Source organism: Arachis hypogaea, chromosome 5 (genome assembly GCF_003086295.3).
Source record: "Arachis hypogaea cultivar Tifrunner chromosome 5, arahy.Tifrunner.gnm2.J5K5, whole genome shotgun sequence".
Taxonomy (NCBI): domain Eukaryota; kingdom Viridiplantae; phylum Streptophyta; class Magnoliopsida; order Fabales; family Fabaceae; genus Arachis; species Arachis hypogaea.
The window spans coordinates 104,483,961-104,489,489 of NC_092040.1; the positions used below are offsets into that span (position 1 = coordinate 104,483,961).

Genomic DNA, 5,529 nt, shown 5'->3' on the forward strand with positions numbered 1-5,529 from the left:
GCGGTTTTGAACAGGTTAAAACGGCGGTTCAAACCGCTATTATTTCCATGGTTAAAATGGCGGTTCTTGAATAGGTTAAAACGGCGGTTTGAACCGCCATTATTACCCTGACAGAGTGGCATTTTGGTTGGTTAAAACGGCAGTTCAAACCGCCATTATTTCCAGGGTTAAAATGACGGTTTTTGGATAGGTTAAAACGGCGGTTTGAACCGCCATTATTACCTTGACAGAGTGGCGTTTTGGTTGGTTAAAACGACATTTTTGAACCGCCATTTTTACCCTGACAGAAGCGTTTTGGTTGGTTAAAATGGCATTTTTGAACCGCCGTTTTACCCTGACAGTGACATTTTTTGTCGTTGTTTTTAACAATTTTTACCGTCATTTTTATCGCGTTAAATAAATAATTTTGTGATTAAAATTTCACAATAGCAAAACATCGTAATCCATAAATGAAATATTATATAACTCAAAAATAAAATATTATTATAATATATAATTTTTTATTATTGAAAATCAAAAGTAATATCTCCTATACAAAACATTGTCTTACTAAACTTACCAAAATACAAGCATTGCAATAAACACTAATCAGTCAAATCTACCATCCAGTTCCCTAAACTATGTTAATATCTAATAATGTATTTAAACCATCTAATAAGTGCTATTTTTACTACTTAGAATATGAATATACAAGACAAGTAGCTTAGCTAAGTGATGATGAATAAGATTTGGAGGCCAAAAGTTTCCTCCTTCTGCGCCAGCAAACTCGGTGGAACTTCGTGTCTTCAGATAGAATTTTAGATCTGAGAGACTGGGACTTCCTTTCTCTTTTATACTTCTTTTTTGTAGTGGCAACAAGTCCAACGAGGACCACCGACCCTGTTCCCTGCAACAAACCAGAGGGAATTAAATTCAGATGTGCTTACTCCTCCAACTCTTGCATAGTATGCATTGTTGAAGCATCTCCAAAAACAACAGAGAGCTTAATTAAAACACTACTTGGTGTCATTTTCAACCTACTGGATGAGTTACATTGAGTTATCAACAGTCAATAATATTCTCTCCATTTCCATTTATATGTTATTGATGTTACTTGGACCAATGTCAATTGATCAATGATGTACCAAAAAGCAACAGTGACAGCTAAAAAGAATCAGAGGGAATAAAAGATGGAAGAAACTTGCCTAATTGAGTGGTATATTGTGTTATAAGACACAGACTTGAGTTCTTGAGGATGAAGGCTGAAATCCAGAACCTGCATGCAGTAGAAAAATGTCCCTTAACCAATTCCAGATTTGTCATATCAGTATATAAAACAAGCTGCTGTACTATTTGTAACCCTTAGTTAATCTTAAGTTCAATTGCTGCTAAAGATAAAACAGAACTAAAGAAATAATAAAAACATAGACTCAATTTAGATATGAACCGTTAATGTGTTATTAAATTTAAGAAATCATTATTCCAACTTTGTGACATTGCTTCCCATGCCCAATAATCTAATTCAAGCGTGAAAAATAGGGCATTCTTAACTGAATTTGTTTTTACTTGTAGCAATGAATTTTAAATTGTTCAAATCTAAGGTGTTACTAATAATTCAATCATTTCGAAAAGCTTGTGAAATTCTTGAGTAAAGTTACTATCATTATGAGTAGTTGGCATCTCTTTCATCTAGTTAACAAGATGTAATATTGTATGACTAAGCATATGATCTAATCCTAAAACATAATTAAATTTGTGATATTCAAAACAGAGAGAGAGAAAGAGAGAGAGAGAGAGAAATGAGAATGAGAATTACTTGGCTCAGCTGAATTTCATCAGGCACCAAACGTTGACTCTGTTGGATGAGCTTCAAAATAACAACAATCCTACTGTGTCAGCATTAGCAACCCAAGTTAGTTTCATTTCATTTCTACAATTTGGGCTTATTTTACTTCCACCTACTTTGCAATTTGGTTCCAGTTTTAATAAAACTGGCCCAAAATCATAAGGGTATTAAATTTCCGAGTCATACAAAAGTAGGGGTTTTTTTAACCCCAAAAAATATAAAAGTAAGTTTTTGTTTATTTTATTTTTATATAAAATCTACCTCTATTATATATATAAATAAATATTGAGAGAAATCTGATACACAATTTTTTTTTTCAAACATAGCCTTCATTATTATATATATACACTCTTTGTAATAATAATAATAATGGTGTGCCTTGCTCTGCTTGTAAATTATGTATGTTTATTTCCATTTATAATAAATTATGAATGCTTGTTTTTATACGGTACAATCCTATTGGAATTTGTAAACAAGAGGATTGAATTTGATTGCATTAATTCAATGAAATGAAATAAATTATGAATGGTTGTTTTTATACGGTACAACCCTATGTTTATTTCCATTTCTCTACCAGAAGAATCAACACGATTACTTGTTGAAAAGGGAGACTGGGATTCCTTATTACAAAATGATCAGGTATCTTATTAAAGTTTAAACTTTGAATATAATTTGGAAAAGCTTCTAGGAATATTCTTTTCTTTCTTTTTTTTTATTATCTAACTTGTATTAATGGGATGCATGGACACAATAAAACTAATGAAGCTAATGATAGAGCCAGAGAACGGAAACATCTTAAGAGGGTGGTATGAAGGGCCAATCACATTTGCTCCAACATACAAGTATTTTCCAAATAAAAAGGATTTGTTTATCTCGAGAAGACTTAGATCGTCCTCAATACGAGCACAAACAATGACGAAATCAGTTGGATTAATGATCTGTCTTCGAGTTCCTCAGAGTCATCATCATCCTTAACAATGTAAAACAATATGATGTTGTAGAGTCACAAATGAAGGTCAACAGCAGAATGCAGACGATGTATTGGAACTTACGTTCTTATCTTTGATATAAGGATCCAAGTCGTTACTTGGATAATAAAGATCACCAATCCCGGAACTAAATACCTCAACTCTTAAGGTAAAGATAATGAAAGCAAACCACAGAATTTATAAGTAAAGCGAATATATTATTCTCCAATTACAATTTATAAGAATAAAGTAGTTGTGGATTTATAACTTAGAAAGCACAATTGTTAGCTAGTCAAGTTAAGGTTGATTTCTAAACAAATATTTAAGCCTATCATAAGCACAAAATCTGGCATATAAAATTTGGTTCCCTAAATACTAAAAATATTTCAACAAATAGCACAGAGGAACAAAACTATTTATACTTCTATTATGTGTACAAACTATGACTAAATCTAACAACAGAAACATGTCAAATTTCAGCAGATGCTCTATACCTCTTCCTTGAGTCTATTCTCAACATGGAGACTAGACAATTGCTACATGTTGAACTAACACTCTAGCCTCTGACTTGTTCTTGTTGTAGCACCAACTTGGATAGCAGATTCTACCCTCCTTGGACAGCACTGAGGTTGACAATGGCGATCGCTCGGACCACAGTAGAAGCTTTGATAGTTTCTGAGGAAAAAAACACAACAACAATAAATAAATAAATAGTAAATAGTGTTGTTTGATGAGAGGTCTTCCTTATAGGAAGTTCCTAGCTCTCTAATTATATATAAATAGCTTCGGATAGAGATCTGAAGAAGTTGATATATATAGCAAAACACAAGAAACAGAAACAACACACTCTTCCCATGGCTTCTAAAGAGCAAAAGAGAGCAACACTAATGCACGAGAAGTTGCAACTTCTTCGTTCCATTACTAACTCTCATGCTGTAATTCATTTTTTGTTTCTTTTTAATTTCATTGCATTTCCTAAATTTAGAAAATGTTCATTCAGTATCCTTACATACATGCCTTTATTTTCTGCCATAGCTTTAATTCCAAAATATCTGGACATAGAAGAATTGAAAGACGTAACTGATTAAAAATTTATCTATGATAGGAATTAATTAATTCCAATTTCAATACCTTATCAGCATATCCAATGTGGAAGATCTTCTGAATCTTTTATTTCTTTCTTCAAGTAAATAACAAAATGTGAGCATGCAAGTCATGACATTGATGAAAAAAGTAAACAAAGAAAGCATGTCCTTGCTGGATTCACATTGGGAGCTAAGCTAGTTTTGAATTTCAAAAATACACAATGATGAACATGCAGTAGTTATAGTAATAAGCACCAAAGAATTATCATCTATAACAGAAAACAAGTTCCACTCTTTTCCATCTCTCTCAGGAAATTCATCAACCACATGGCAAGCATAACAATACTGAACCGAAATACAGTTAGTAAACAAGCAATTGAGAATGAACAAGAAGAGAAAGAGAATAAAAATAGAAATTGCAAATGAACAGAAACACACTACGAGCAATGTTGAGTGGATCGAAGAAAAAGAGAATGCAGAAGTGAGAACGTACCGGCGCCGCTGGCGGAGGAGACACATTAATGGAAGAGGTGCTTTGCTCAGTCTCATAAGCTATAGCGTAGTGACAAGATTTGGAAACGCGTCGATAGAGGAGGCGCCTTCACTCGAACGCAGAAGGTTGATGGAAGCGGCAGACATGAGATGAATGGTGGTGACTATAGCGGCGACAAGATTTAGGGTTTCAGATGAACTCACTCTCGTTCTCCTTTCCTTCTCCCTCCGATGTGCGATCTCAGATTATACCTAGAAGGAAAAAGAAAATTAACCAAGAGAATTATACTTAGAGAGCTATTGAGACGAAAGCTTCACAAAACTCAGATTCAACCAAGCAGGACCACCATTGAAGGGGAAAAAGAAAATAAAGGCTCTGCTAAAGCTTAACCAAATTAGAATTAAGAAAATTCAGGATCAACTAAAATGCACAAAACCAGATAGCAGAAGCTCCACCGAGGACAGCAATGATGGCGTTACTTGTGGTGAGGAGGAGATGAGCGACGGCGCAACGAACCTTCAAATCGAAGCCAATAAACCTAATCAAAGAAGAGCGCTCCTTCGAAGGTAGCAACAACGACATTGCCGCCAGAGGAGAGCGTTGTGGATGAAATCGCAGATCTCATGCTGCGATGGAGTTTCTTCTTAGTTCTCACATTGCGATGGAAGTTCGATTGAATAGCACCATGTTTATTAGTGAAATAAAAGTGTTTTTATATCAGTGAAGCAGGAGCAGGTAATGGCGTTTAAATCCGCCAAAATCACCAAAACACTACCGCTTTCTATGAGTGTGGCGGTTTAATAAAACCGCCATTATGTTGATGCCATTTTATACCCATTTTTTTATAGTAGCTCATCTCGAAGCAGCCTTTAGGATTTTGAGGTATCTCAAAGGCTGTCCCATTCTTGGTCTCTTTTTTCCTTGTGACTCAGATTTTAAGGTTTTTGGATTTTTCGACTCTGACTGGGCAGCTTGCATCGACATTCGACGCTCTGTTACAGAATATTGTTTCTATCTGGATAATGCTCTCATTAGTTGGAAAAGCAAAAAACAAATCATTGTCTCTCGTTCGTCTTCTGAAGCCGAATATCGCGCTTTGGCCAATGTCACTTGTGAAGCACAATGGCTCTCTTTTATCTTCCAGGATCTTGGTATGCC

At 34.7% G+C, this 5,529-nt stretch overlaps 2 long non-coding RNA genes across 4 annotated transcripts; both read right to left on the bottom strand.

The window, feature by feature from the left end:
* Positions 1-480: 480 nt before the first annotated feature.
* Positions 481-1,905, bottom strand: LOC112799823 (uncharacterized). The gene is made up of 3 exons (XR_011882374.1): positions 1,796-1,905; positions 1,185-1,255; positions 481-886 (listed from the first exon to the last, which is right to left on the bottom strand). It is a non-coding gene; the product is annotated as an uncharacterized lncRNA (long non-coding RNA).
* A 1,085-nt stretch (positions 1,906-2,990) lies between these two features.
* On the bottom strand, positions 2,991-5,278 carry LOC112802426 (uncharacterized). Of its 3 annotated transcripts, none has more exons than XR_003202403.3 (4): positions 4,808-5,278; positions 4,372-4,622; positions 3,925-3,969; positions 2,991-3,468 (listed from the first exon to the last, which is right to left on the bottom strand). It is a non-coding gene; the product is annotated as an uncharacterized lncRNA (long non-coding RNA). The 3 variants fall into 3 exon arrangements; XR_003202402.3 differs by having other exon boundaries at positions 3,925-3,973; positions 4,808-5,277; XR_003202401.3 differs by lacking the exon at positions 3,925-3,969 and having other exon boundaries at positions 4,808-5,207.
* Positions 5,279-5,529: the final 251 nt, after the last annotated feature.